Source organism: Bubalus kerabau, chromosome 14, assembly GCF_029407905.1.
Source record: "Bubalus kerabau isolate K-KA32 ecotype Philippines breed swamp buffalo chromosome 14, PCC_UOA_SB_1v2, whole genome shotgun sequence".
NCBI lineage: Eukaryota > Metazoa > Chordata > Mammalia > Artiodactyla > Bovidae > Bubalus > Bubalus kerabau.
In genome coordinates, this window is record NC_073637.1 from 61,447,622 (window position 1) to 61,462,295 (window position 14,674).

Genomic DNA, 14,674 nt, shown 5'->3' on the forward strand with positions numbered 1-14,674 from the left:
ATAAATCGTCCATTTTCCAAGATGTCCTTTCTCTGACAGCAGACTTTGGTAAAACCCGTCCAATCGAACCTATTATTCACTATTCATGACCCAAACTGTCTCTCTTTCAAGAATCATGGGTTGAAGCCCTATCTACCCATGTCACTGTATTTGGAGTCAGGACACTTAAGGAAGTAATTAAGATTAAGTTCAGTTCAGCCACTCAGTTATGTCCGACTCTGCGACTCCATGGACCACAGCATGCCAGGCCTCCCTGTCCATCACCAAATCCCGGAGTTTAATCAAACTCATGTCCAGTGAGTCGGTGATGCCATCCAACCATCTCATCCTCTGTTGTCCCCTTCTCCTCCTGCCTTCAATTGTTCCCAGCATCAGGGCCTTTTCAAATGAGTCAGCTCTTCGCATCAGGTGGCCAAAATATTGGAGTTTCAGCTTCAACATCAGTCCTTCCAATGAACACCCAGGACCGATCTCCTTTAGGATGGACTGGTTGGATCTCTTTGTAGTCCAAGGGACTCTCAAGGGTCTTCTCCAACACCACAGTTCAAAAACATCAATTCTTTGGTGCTCAGCTGTCTTCACAGTCCAACTCTCACATCCATACATGACTACTGGAAAAACCATAGCCTTGACAAGACGGACCTTTGTTGGCAAAGTAATGTCTCTGCTTTTGAATATGCTGTCTAGGTTGGTCATAATTTCCCTTCTAAGGAGTAATCGTCTTTTAATTTCATGGCTGCAGTCACCATCTGCAGTGATTTTGGAGCCCCCCAAAATAAAGTCTCTCACTGTTTCCACTGTTTCCCCATCTATTTCCCATGAAGTGATGGGGCTGGATGCCATGATCTTAGTTTTCTGAATGTTGAGCTTTAAGCCAACTTTTTTACTCTCCTCTTTCACTTTCACTAAGAGGATCTTTAGCTCTTCTTCACTTTCTACCATAAGGGTGGTATCATCTGCATATCTGAGGTTATTGATATTTCTCCCAGCAATCTTGATTCCCACTTGTGCTTCCTCCAGCCCAGCATTTCTCATGATGTACTCTGCATAGAAGTTAAATAAGCAGGGTGACGATATACAGCCTTGATGTACTCCTTTTCCTATTTGGAACCAGTCTGTTTTTCCATGTCCAGTTCTAACTGTTGCTTCCTGACTTGCATACAGATTTCTCAAGAGGCAGGTCAGATGGTCTAGTATTCTCATCTCTTTCAGAATTTTCCACAGTTTATTGTGATCCACACAGTCAAAGGCTTTGGCATAGTCAATTAAACAGAAATAGATGTTTTTATGGAACTCTCTTGCTTTTTCAATGATCCAGCAGATGTTGGCAATTTAATCTCTGGTTCCTTTGCCTTTTCTGAAACCATTTTGAACATGTGGAAGTTCACAGTTCATGTATTGTTGAAGCCTGGCTTGGAGAATTTTGAGCATTACTTTACTAGCGTGTTAGATGAGGTCGTAAGTGTGTAGGGCCCTAAACCAACAGGATTGGTATTCACATAAGAATAGGAAGAGACATCAGGAGTGCGTACACACGGAGAAAAAGCTGTGTGTGAACACAGTGAAAAGGTCACGAAGCGAGGAAGAGAAGTCTCACCAGAAATGAACTTTGTGGGCACCTCGATCTTGGACTTCCAGTCTCCAGAATTATGAGGAAATAAGCTTTTGTCATTGAAGCCACTGAGTCAATGATATTCTGTTATGGCAGCCTGAGTAGACTAATGCAAACCACAATGCGGGGAAGAAGTGAGAGAGTGTGGTTGGTTGCCACACAGAGAGCTCCACAGGCTGCACGTGTAAATCAGCCCTCCATCTCCCTGCCCTCTCACAGAACTGTGAGATGACAAGACAGGAAGCATGCAACCCAAGGAGACAAAGGGCTCCCACACCCAGTCTGAAATATCCTGGCTCTTATATTTGTATAATTAAGAAAGGCTACTCAACTGACTTCTTTTACAACAGAATGGTTTTCAGAAGTCATTATTTCCAGCTATAGGATTAGAAATTGCAGGCATAATATTTTAAAATGTTATATCATTTATCACCCTGTTTAACCACTATTGCATTAATCGTATTACAGCAATTGCTATTTATATCCAATGTCCCCCTTTTATTAAATTCTCAGAAAGCGTCTAATTTAAAGAAAAATAGGTAGAGGGAAATAACAAACACTCTTATGGCTGAAAATGACTTCCACTCGTTTTTCTCTTCTTTTGGTGAGCTTGCATTGCTTTTATATAAAAAATAAAATTTTAAATACCTTGTGTGCTAAGTCGCTTCAGTCGTGTCTGACTCTGCAACATTGTGGACTGTAGCCTGTCAGCTTCCTCTGTCCATGGGATTCTCCAGGCAAAAACAGTGGAGTGGGTTGCCATGCCCTCATTATAAACTTAAATAATTCATTGTTTACTTAAAACACACACTAAAATGAATGCTGCCAGTCTCACATCCTCAGCCATTTCATATTCCTCATCTGGTTTATAGTTTACTTAATTCTGTAAAAAATGTCATGTTTGCATCCTTGATATAACTGTGTATTCTTCATTTTATTTTACATTAATACAATGCTCAAAAATGAAACAATGCTGATTAATTCATATGAAAAAATTAGCTGAAAAAAAACCAAAGAATTTGTTAAAACTCCATTCAATCAGGAAGGCTTATGACTGTTTTTACTCTGTGTGTCAGTTAAAAAGAATATACTTCTTGTTAACATCAAGAGATTCTGTCATGAAAACTCAAGATATTTGATTCTCATATATTTACCCTAATATAAACTATGCTTAGCATCAAATGTTATTTTCATTACTCTCTTGTATGTGATAATGTATTCAATAATTTTTTTCTATGCAGCACTTAGAAATTTTCATTTAAGGACTCTTAAAATATAGCCTACAGGGAAGTCTACCAAGTAGAACTGCTGTTAGCAAAAAGCTTAGACCTTCCATATTGAGACTTGCTTTCTTATTCCACCCCCAAATTCTCCAAGAACCTCCAAGAGTCAGCCCCACTTCCAAGCAACAGGCAAGACCAGTTGGGCTGCTACATACCTTGCTTTGCTGCTCAATTTCCAGTAAATAGCTAAAATAACAATAAGATTTCTTCATTTTTTTTGCAGCTGACCTTTTACCAAGTTCTTTAACTGCTGTTATTCAACAGTTAAAGATGGTACTATATAGATGGTACTATTCTTCAGTATAGATTCCCATGCATGACTTGAGGATACTTTAGTTTCCATTATCTTTCAGAAAGCCCAAGAGTGAGGGAAGGACAGTGGCTTCTAGGCAACAGTGGTACAGTAGGGCAGGCTTAACAGGAACATGGAAGCTTCTATACAGGCAAAATGGCAGCACGTTTACTATACTTAATATATAATATATATATATATATATATAATTTTGCAAACAACTAAACATGTCCTATCAATCATTAACAACTTAAGCATGTCCAGTGTGTATTTGTCACTCTGTCCCTGGGATCACTGAAGAGATTCCTATTGCTTGTTTTATCTCATCAGCTTTAAGTCTCACCAACAACATCAGCAATGTTTCCCTACTCCGTCTCTGAAAGCTGATCGCTCAGCCACTCTCCCACCACCCCTCCTACTCTGCAGTGGATGACCTTCCTCTCCCTTTGCCACCGCTGCACACTGGTCATGCCTCTACAACTGAATCCATAGAAATGGATTTCAATTATCTCATCATTTGTCTGTCTTCTTTGTACTTTGAGCTTTTTGAAGGTAGTCTAAACCCAAGCCATTGTTTTATCCTTTGAGTCTGGCACACAGTTATTCTCCAATAAGTGTTTGAACTAATTAAATTAATTAATTCAATGTGGGTCTGCTAAGGTGCAGGGGAAGAAGTACATGATCTGGCAGGCATATGCAAATTATATTTATGAGTGAGTAAGTTGCTTGCTCCAAGAATCAATCTCAGAAACAGTGTAGGAGTTTATTATGAAAACAAAGATGTAACAATCCCCAAGGTCCAAGTGTATTCCTGAGGCTTAAACAAGAATAACAGTAACACATTAAGATCTATTATTAGAAAAAAGGGGAAAGCAATACCTCTAACACAACAGTAAATTTTTATATATTATTATTAAATTTAGCATACCAGTTACATTAAAATGATAAAACTCGAAAGAAATCCACACATAAACTCCCAGTTCTTAGGAGATAAAAGTTGAAATAATAAAATTTAAAGAAATGAGCAAAATATACTATGTAAAGCTGATGATCACCTCTTGATAAGACTACTGCTGTATTTCTATTTCCACTGTCCTCCTCCTTTCTTTTCTTCATATTGTAGTCCAAGTAGTTTATTTTTAATATAATTCTCAGTATGTGGCTTATATGTATCACATGTCTTCACACAGATCTTGAATTTAAATCCAACAATAGTACTTACAGCTTATTTTACCAGCCTTATACCATTCTTTACTATTCTGAAAATTGATATGTAATGGGAAAGAATTAAACGCTTTCCTTTATGAATAGTATTTAGGGGTAACTGAATAGTAGGTGAGGGAAAAATTTTCAGAAGGTAACAATGTCAGTTAATAATGCAGACCCTGGAGAAGGAAATGGCATCCCATTCCAATATTCTTGCGTGGGAAATCCCATGGACAGAGGAGTCTGGCAGGCTACAGTCCATGGGGTCACAAGAGTCAGACATGACTTAGCGACAAAACCACCACCAGCAATAAAACAAAAGGAATGATAAATATGTGAAAGGCACCATTTCACAAGCCATAATGATATACAGGATCCTGGCAGTAATCATTAGGTGAAAAGTTGATGGGAAATTTTACAATAGATGGAGGTAAAAATTGCTGAACCACTTGATACAATAAACTCACAACAAGTGGAAAAGTGGCCTGGCCTGTATATTCTTACTGATATGATTCACTGGAAGACTCCAGTAATGTCTATGTAGCACTGTTGCCTACAATATTGAACCTGATTTTATTCAAGGATGTAAATTCAACTACCAATTATAAGAAATGTATTTTAGTTGTGTTAATCAATATTTGGGTGTTAGTTCTAAAAGGTCTTGTAGGCCTTCATAGAATCATTTAACTTCAGCTTCTTCAGTGTTACTGGTTGGGGCATAGACTTGGATTACTGTGATATTGAATAGTTTGCCTTGGAAACGAACAGAGATCATCCTGTTGATTTTGAGATTGCATCCAAGTACTGCATTTCAAACTCTTTTGTTGACCATGATGGCTACTCCATTTCTTCTAAGGGATTCCTGCCTGCAGTAGTAGATATAATGGTCATCAGAGTTAAATTCACCCATTCCAGTCCATTTTAGATCACTGATTCCTACAATGTCAACGTTCACTCTTGCCATTTCCTGTTTGACCACTTCCAATTTGCCTTGATTCAGGGACCTGACATTCCAGGTTCCTATGCAATATTGCTCTTTACAGCATTGGACCTTGCTTCTATCACCACTCACATCCACAACTGGGTATTGTTTTTGCTTTGGCTCCATCTGTTCATTCTTTCTGGAGTTATTTGTCCACTGATCTCCAGTAGCATATTGGGCACCTACTGACCTGGGGAGTTCCTCTTTCAGAATCCCATCATTTTACCTTTTCATACTGTTCATGGGGTTCTCAAGGCAAGAGTACTGAAATGGTTTGCCATTCCCTTCTCCAGTGGACCATATTTGTCCTTTTCATTATAGGGGACTGGAAAAGCAGGAAATCAAGAAACAACTGGAGTAACAGGCAAATTTGGCCTTGGAATATAGAATGAAGCAGGGCAAAGGCTAATAGAGTTTTGCCAAAAGAATGCACTGGCAAACACCCTCTTCCAAAAACACAAGAGAAGACTCTACGCATGGACATCACCAGATGGTCAACACCGAAATCAGATTGATTATATTCTTTGCAGCCAAAGATGGAGAAGCTCTATACAGTCAGCAAAAACAAGACTGGGAGCTGACTGTGGCTCAGATCATGAACTCCTTATTGCCAAATTCAGACTTAAAATGAAGAAAATAGGGAAAACCACTAGACCATTCAGATATGACCTAATTCAAATGCCTTATGATTATCCAGTGGAAGTGAGAAATAGATTTAAGGGACTAGATCTGATAGATAGAGTGCCTGATGAACTATGGACAAAGGTTCGTGACACTGTACAGGAGACAGGGATCAAGACCATCCCCATGGAAAAGAAATGCAAAAAGGCAAAATGGATGTCTGGGGAGGCCTTACAAATAGCTGTGAAGAGAAGTGAAAAGCAAAGGAGAAAAGGAAAGATATAAGCATCTGAATGCAGAAATCCAAAGGATAGCAAGGAGAGATGAGAAAGCCTTCCTCAGTGATCAATGCAAAGAAATAGAGGAAAGCAACAGAATGGGAAAGACTAGAGGTCTCTTCAACAAAATTAGAAATGCCAAGGGAACATTTCATGCAAAGATGGGCTCGATAAAAGACAGAAATGGTATGGACCTAACAGAAGCAGAAGATATTAAGAAGAGCTGGCAAGAATACACAGAAGAATTGTACAAAAAAGATCTTCACGACCCAGATAATCACGATGGTGTGATCACTCACCTGGAGCCAGACATCCTGGAATGTGAAGTCAAGTGGGCCTTAGAAAGCATCAATACGAACAAAGCTAGTGGAGGTGATGGACTTCCAGTTGAGCTATTTCAAATCTTGAAAGATGATGCTGTGAAAGTGCCACACTCAAAATGCCAGCAAATTTGGCAAACTCAGCAGTGGCCACAGGACTGGAAAAGGTCAGTTTTCATTCCGATCCCAAAGAAAGGCAATGCCAAAGAATGCTCAAACTGCCGCACAATTGCACTCATCTCACATGCTAGTAAAGTAATGCTCAAAATTCTCCAAGCCAGGCTTCAACAATACACAAACCGTGAACTTCCAAATGTTCAAGCTGGTTTTAGAAAAGGCAGAGGAACCAGAGATCAAATTGCCAACATCTGCTGGATCATCAAAGAAGCAAGAGAGTTCCAGAAAAACACCTATTTCTGTTTTATTGACTATGCCAAATCTTTGACTGTATGGATCACAATAAACTGTGGAAAATTCTGAAAAAGCTGGGATTACCAGAACACCTGACCTGCCTCTTGAGAAACCTGTATGCAGGTCAGGAGGCAACAATTAGAACTGGACATGGAACAAAGACTGGTTCCAAATAGGAAAAGGAGTACGTCAAGGCTGTATATTGTCACCCTGCTTATTTAACTTATATGCAGAGTACATCACGAGAATCGCTGGGCTGGAAGAAGCACAAGCTGGAAAAAGATTGCCGGGAGTAATATCAATAACCTCAGATATGCAGTTAACACCACCCTTATGGCAGAAAGTGAAGAGGAACAAAAAGCCTCTTGATGAAAGTGAAAGAGAAGAGTGAAAGAGTTGGCTTAAAGTTCAACATTCAGAAAACGAAGATCATGGCATCTGGTCCCATCACTTCATGGGAAATAGATGGGGAAACAGTGGAAACAATGTCAGACTTTATTTTTTTGAGCTCCCAAATCACTGCAGATGGTGATGGCAGCCATGAAATTAAAAGACGCTTACTCCTTGGAAGGAAAGTTATGACCAAACTGGATAGCACATTAAAAAGCAGAGACATTACTTTGCCAACAAAGGTCTGTCTAGTCAAGGCTATGGTTTTTCCTGTGGTCATGTATGGATGTGAGAGTTGGACTGTGAAGAAAGCTGAGCGCTGAAGAATTGATGCTTTTGAACTGTGGTGTTGGAGAAGACTCTTGAGAGTCCCTTGGACTGCAAGGAGATCCAACCAGTCCATTCTGAAGGAGATCAGCCCTGGGAGTTCTTTGGAAGGAAGGATGCTAAAGCTGAAACTCCAGTACTTTGGCCACCTCATGCGAAGAATTGACTCATTGGAAAAGACTCTGATGCTGGGAGGGATTGGCGGAAAGAGGAGAAGGGGACAACAGAGGATGAGATGGCTGGATGGCATCACTGACTCGATGGACATGAGTCTGAGTGAACTCCAGGAGTTGGTGATGGACAGGGAGGCCTGGCGTGCTGCAATTCATGGGGTTGCAAAGAGTCGGACATGACTGCGCAAGTGAACTGAACTGAACTGAATCAATATTACCCTTTTATATAATCTTATAGTAAGCTGGATTTAGAAAAGAGGAACCACAGATCAAACTGTCAACATCCGTTGGATCATTGAAAAAGGAAGAGAGTTCCAGAAAAACATCTATTTCTGCTTCATTGACTATGCCAATGCCTTTGACTGTGTGGGTCACAACAAACTGTGGGCAATTTTTAAAGATATGGGAATACCAGACCATACCAGAGCCACTGACTTGCCTCTTGAGAAGTCTGTATGCAGATCAGGAAGCAACAGTTAGAACTGGACATGGAACAACAGACTGGTTCCAAATAGGAAAAGGAGTACGTCAAGGCTGTATATTGTCACTATGCTTATTCAACTTATATGCACAGTACATCATGAGAAACGCTGGACTGGATGAAGCACAAGCTGGAATCAAGATTGCTGGGAGAAATATCAATAACCTCAGATATGCAGATGACACCACCCTTATGGTAGAAAGTGAAGAGGAATTGAAAGGCCTCTTGATGAAAGTGAAAGAGGAGAGTGAAAAAGTTGGCTTGAAACTCAACATTCAAAAAACTAAGATCATGGCATCCAGTCCCATTACTTCATGGCAAATAGATGGGGAAACAATGGAAACAGTGACAGATTCTCTTTTGTTGGGCTCCAAAATTACTGCAGGTGGTGACTGCCGCCATGAAATTAAAATTTATTCTTCCTTGGAAGAAAAGCTATGACCAATTTAGACAGCATATTAAAAAGCAGAGACATTACTTTGTCTACAAAAGTCCATCTAGTCAAAGCTATGGTTTTTCCAGTAGCAATGTATGGATGTGGGAATTGGACTATAAAGAAAGCTGAGGTCCGAAGAATTGATACTTTTGGACTGTGGTGTTGGGGAAGACTCTTGAGAGTCCCTTGGACTGCAAGGAGATCCAAGCAGTGCATACTAAAGGAGATCAGTCCTGGGTGTTCATTGGAAGGACTGATGCTGAAGCTGAAACTCCAATACTTTGGCCACCTGATGCGAAGAACATTTGAAAAGACCTTGATGCTGGGAACCATTGGAGGCATGAGGAGAAGGGGATGACAGAGGATGAGATGGCTGGATGGCATCACTGACTCACTGGACATGAGTTTGATTAAACTCCGGGAGTTGGTGATGGACAGGGAGGCCTGGTGTGCTGCAGTCCATGGGGTTGCAAAGAGTCATACATGACTGAGTGACTGAACTGAACTGAATAGTAATCTAGTTTCAATTTGTGGCCCATTAATCGCAAGTGTGCATGTTTCTATGTACTTGCTTTTATTTTCCATCTTTTTAAACTACTTCTACTTCTAGTGTTCATCTCTGTGTTGGTCTTACTTACCCTTAAGAGCTTTATTAAGTCCCTTTCTGAACCAGACAAAAGAGAAGCAAATAATTACACAGTTTAGGTTTTCTTTCAAACTTTTAGATTTAAGAGTCAGTCATATTTTTAGGTATCTTTCCAGACACAATGTTGATTCAAGGAAAACAATTTTCCAAAAATTCTTGTGCCAAAATAAACCTCTAATGCATATGTTTCAATAAAAAGAGTTATCAAAGAGATGTCCTGTGCTTAGTTGTTCAGTCGTGTTCGATTTTTTGTGACCTATGGACTATAGATCTCCAGGCTCCTCTGTCCATGGAACTCTCCAGGCAAGAATACTGGAGTGGGTTGCCACACCCTCCTCCAGGGGATTTTTCCACCCTAGGGATTGAACCCAGGTCTCCCGCATTGCGGGCAGATTCTTTATAAAAGGCATATCAAAGGTTTTTTCTCATACTCTATTGACAAGTGTCTTCCTAGAGTGCATGTTGAGAAGAATTCTAAAGCAAATTATGACTCACGAGGAAGAAACACAGTAGAAATTCTATTATTGGACAAAATTGAGGTGAGTAGTTAATCAAAACAGCCAAACCACGGAATGATTTTTAAATAATAATAGAAGTATTATATTACTTATAGAAGTATATTAGAAGTATTATAGAAGTATACTTCTATAATAGTATATATACAAAATAATCGAAGTATTATAATATACAGTATATTACAATATACAAAAGCACTTTTAATAAACATTTGATGTAAGGCCTAGACCTTCACTGTATTGGGCCTATGAGTCCACGGATTGGTCCTCCAGTTTCATAAATGTCATCCAAATGCTTCATCTACAATTTCTAGTTTGTTTCATTAGAGTACAGTGAGGATATAAAAGCACTTGCAAAGCCATCTAAGATAGATTCGTACAATATTTTTATGATTTTCTCCCTACTTCTTTAAGTTATTTTGTCCACACCTAAATGTTTTAGTTATTTCTCTTTACCCAGTCTTTTGAAGGTTTCAATATGGTTGCCATAGAAACAATGTCATATTTTGCAAATATATTTAGGTGGTTTAGACAATATTTAAAATCAGTTAAAAATTACAGTAACATATATATAGTTGGCAGGCATATAAGTGACTGCCCACATGATTCTTTCTAGCTTCTGGTCTCTGTATTGGTTTACTAGAGGTGCTATAACAAAGTACCATAAATCGTGTAGTTTAAATAACAGGAATGTATTGTCTCACAATTCTGGAGTCTACAAATCCAAGATCAAAGTTCAGCAAGATTGATTCCTTTGGGGGCTTTGTGAGAGAATCTGTTCCATACCTTACCTAGCTTCTGGTGATATGTTGTCAATCTTCAGCCTTCTTTGGCTTGTAGGAGCATCATCTCAATCTCTGCCTTCATTTTCACAATGTTCTCCCTGTGTATGTGGTCTCTCTCCAAATCTCCCCTTCTGTTGGGGATACCAGTCATGTTGGCTTTAAGGCCTGCCCTAATCCAGTACAACCCTGTCTTAACTAATTACGTCTTTAATGACCCTATTTCCAAATAACACCACACTCTGGACAGTTAGGAATTTAAGACTTCAGCATGTGAATTACGAGGGGACCTGACTTAACCCACAACAGTCTCAATCAGTAAGTTTCACAGAAAGGGTGGAAATTTTAGTTTAATGAAGGAAGCTTCGAATGTAAAAGAATAATTAATGAATTCTGCCATGAGAGTAGGGTCTGGGATAGGAAAGTACGTGTTGTCATATATTTTTCTGGGATCATGCTATATTTATAAAACTTGACATTGTATTTTATTTTCCAGGAGTGTGTTTGAGGAAAAAGTCACTGGAAAGAAAAGGTCCAAAAAAAAATTAATCTCAGTTTATTATCCTTTAACTTGAATTTCTCAATTAATGTTGTGCAAATAAATCAGGTATTTGCATATTCTAAAACAAGCCATTATTTAAATATCTTTGATTCTCATTCTTGTACATCTGAATAAAGAATCATAATGATGAACTGGTATATTTTATACAGTTCCTTATTACTCAAAGACATCTCGTTCCAAACAATAATCATAAGTCCTTTGCCTTCAATCTACCTTTTTCTTTTTTTTTTTTTGGTTAGGTTTATGTGTGTTCTAATTCTATATCAGAGTGAAAACTGGAGTAAAGGAATAAGATAAAGAAAACTTTTTCACTGTGTTTATGTGACATTCCATTCTACAAAGAGTAAGGCTTTCATCTTTAATCCGATATCCACTTAACTACACTGTAGAAGATTTATTTTGACCGCCTCTTGTTTCAGAAGGGGCTCAAAAGTCTGTAGCAATTTTTGACACTTTGCTATAATGTTTTTCTGGCCCCCTCCCCCCCACCACACACACACTCCTCCCTGCCTCATTTTCATATGGACACAAAGAGTTGGGATAAAATGATGGTTCATTATAGTGGTACAGAGCTCTTATCTTCATCCGGCAAGAGTCATTTCCTTCCAAAGATTGAAATGCAAATGTGAAAATTAATGATAACTGCATTATCTGATAGCAGAGATAATACCAATTCACTGTCAGAGTAATACACAGTCATTCTACGATTTCCTCCACTTCTCACAATATTCTTTTTACTGTCAGACTATATCTATGGTTAACTATGTTTCATAGGTTTCTGTTAATTTACTTCAAATGGCATTTCCCAGATCTTATATCTACCACATTTTCCCAATCAAAAAGGAAACTAAATCAGAACTGTAATCTCCAAGCCCTTCTTTGGACTAGTAAAGGGGGGGGGGGGGGAGAAAAAAACCTCTGTATCATTAGTATGTGCTTCCTCACAGTAGTCTCCTGGCTGCCATTCCACTTTGCACAAAATTCTCCATCTTCACAGTTTAATTTCAGGCATAGACCACAACTAGCTTGAGCCTCTGCATGCACCCACAACACTGACAAGCAACTGAAAAGAGGTGATATTTATAGATGTCTTGACCAATTTTTAGTCCAGATGCAACAAGTACACATAACTGATTTTATGCTAAACATTTATTCTTGAAAATTTACTTACATTAAAATTTCTTTTACTGAATTATGTTTTAAATCCAGTTGACTTAGAACATAGTTAATATAACCCTATGATGATTTCTAATAGCAAACTATGGCAATGTTAACTCACTATACAAATGTGAGCTTATCATCTGTGAGGCATTATAAAGGCATCTAAGGCACAATTTTCAAAATGATACTAAAAGTAATATTAACTGCTATCTATTGAGCACTTATGAAGCTTTGATCTCCATGTTTTGCATAGAAAGTCTTATTAATGATGTAGTAATTACAATTAGCCCCACTTTATAAATAAGGAAACTGAACCCTTGGCAAGTTAGTAACTAACCCGATGTATCATGAGAAATGCCAGGCTGGATGAATCACAAGCTGGCATCAAGACTGCCAGGAGAAATATCAACAATTCCACACATGCAAATCCACCTCTCTACTGGCAGAAAGTGAAGAGGAACTGAAGAGTCTCTTGATCAGCATGAAAGAGGAGAGTGGAAAAGCTGGCTTAAAACTAAACATCAAAAAACTAAGATCATGTTCTGGCAGTTCAATACTCCCAAGTTCACAAGACCGTAAGTGTCAGCATGTATACTCATATACAGATCTGTCTGGCTCTAAAATTTGTGCATTTTCTCCTGTAACCAAGATCATTATCTGCTTTCTAGGTTGACATGCTTAATTACTGCATCCTATTCTAACTGTAATACATGGATAATTAAAGAATATTAAAGGAGAGAAATGGCATCAAAAAAGAGAGTGTGAACACTGGTCAGAATGGCCATCATTTAAAAGTCTACAAATAACAAATGCTGGAGAGGGTGTGGAGAAAAGAAAACCCTCCTACACTGCTGTTGGGAATGTAAGTTGGTGCAGCCACCATGGAAAACAGCATGGGGGTTCCTTAAAAAACTAAAAATAGAGTTTTCATATGATCCAGAAATCTCATTTCTGGGCAAAAATCTGGACAAAACTATAATTCAAAAAGATACATGGACTCCTAAGTTCACAGCAGCACTATTCATTTGCAATAGCCAAGACGTGAAACAACCTAAATGTCCATCAACAGAGGGACAGATAAAGAAGATGTGGCACATACATAGAAGGGAGTATTACTCAGCCATGAAAAAGAATGATATAATGCTATCTGCAGCAACATGGACGGAACTAGAGATTATCATACTAAGTGAAGTCTGATGTGGAAGTCACTTATATGATGTCACTTACATGTGGAGTCTAAAATATGATACAACTGAACTCATTTACAAAACAGACTCTAAACTTATGGTTGCCAAGGGGGAGGTTAGAGGTTAGCAGATGCAAACTATTATACATAGAGTGGATAAACAAGGTCCTACTGTATAGCACAGGGAACCATATTCAATATTCTGTGATAAATCAGAATGGAAAAGAATATGAAAAGGAATGTTTAATGGAACCATTTTGCTGCACAGTAGAAATTAACACAACATTGTAAATCAACTATACCTCAATAAAATCAAGAACTTGTTGACAGCATAATATTACATGTTTGGACTTCTCTCTAGCACCTTTCACAGTTTTTTAGTGTAAAATGTTTGTTTATTAAGTAGTTAAATGTATGGGTACTGGCAGACTGAATTACTTGTGAGGGTGATAAAAGAAAAGACATTTACTTAAAAAGAACACTGAAATGATATGAAAGGTATGAAAAGTAAGTGTCCGACTCTTTGTGACCCCATGGACAGGAGTCCACCAGGCTCCTCTGCCCATGGAATTCTAGGCAAGAACACTGGAGTGGGTAGCCATTTCTTCCTCCAAGAGATCTTCCCAACCCAGGAATCAAATCCGGGTTTCCTGAATTGCAGGCAGATTCTTTACCCTCTGACGTGAGGTATAGGCAAATGCAGATGAAAAGGAAGAACAGTGGATAACAAGTATCATTTGAACTAGATTCCAAGCAAGGGAGTATAAAGGTAATTTTCTTGAGTGAAAAAAAGAAGAACGAAGGTTGCACATAGATGTGTGAAATATTGAAATAATGCGGTAATGACTTTTATACTGGCCTCAAGTTTATTATGGAGAAGGCAATGGCACCCCACTCCAGTACTCTTGCCTGGAAAATCCCATGGGCGGAGGAGCCTGGTAGGCTGCAGTCCATGGGGTCGCTAAGAGTCAGACATGACTGAGAGACTTCACTTTCACTTTTCACTTTCA

The 14,674-nt window shown here is 38.7% G+C and overlaps 1 protein-coding gene across 1 annotated transcript in view; it reads right to left on the reverse strand.

Annotated features, from left to right (window-relative positions):
• The window catches only part of ZFPM2 (zinc finger protein, FOG family member 2), a 444,681-nt gene that overhangs the window by 390,948 nt on the left and 39,059 nt on the right, over window positions 1-14,674 (reverse strand). The gene's annotated exons all lie outside the window — the stretch shown is intronic.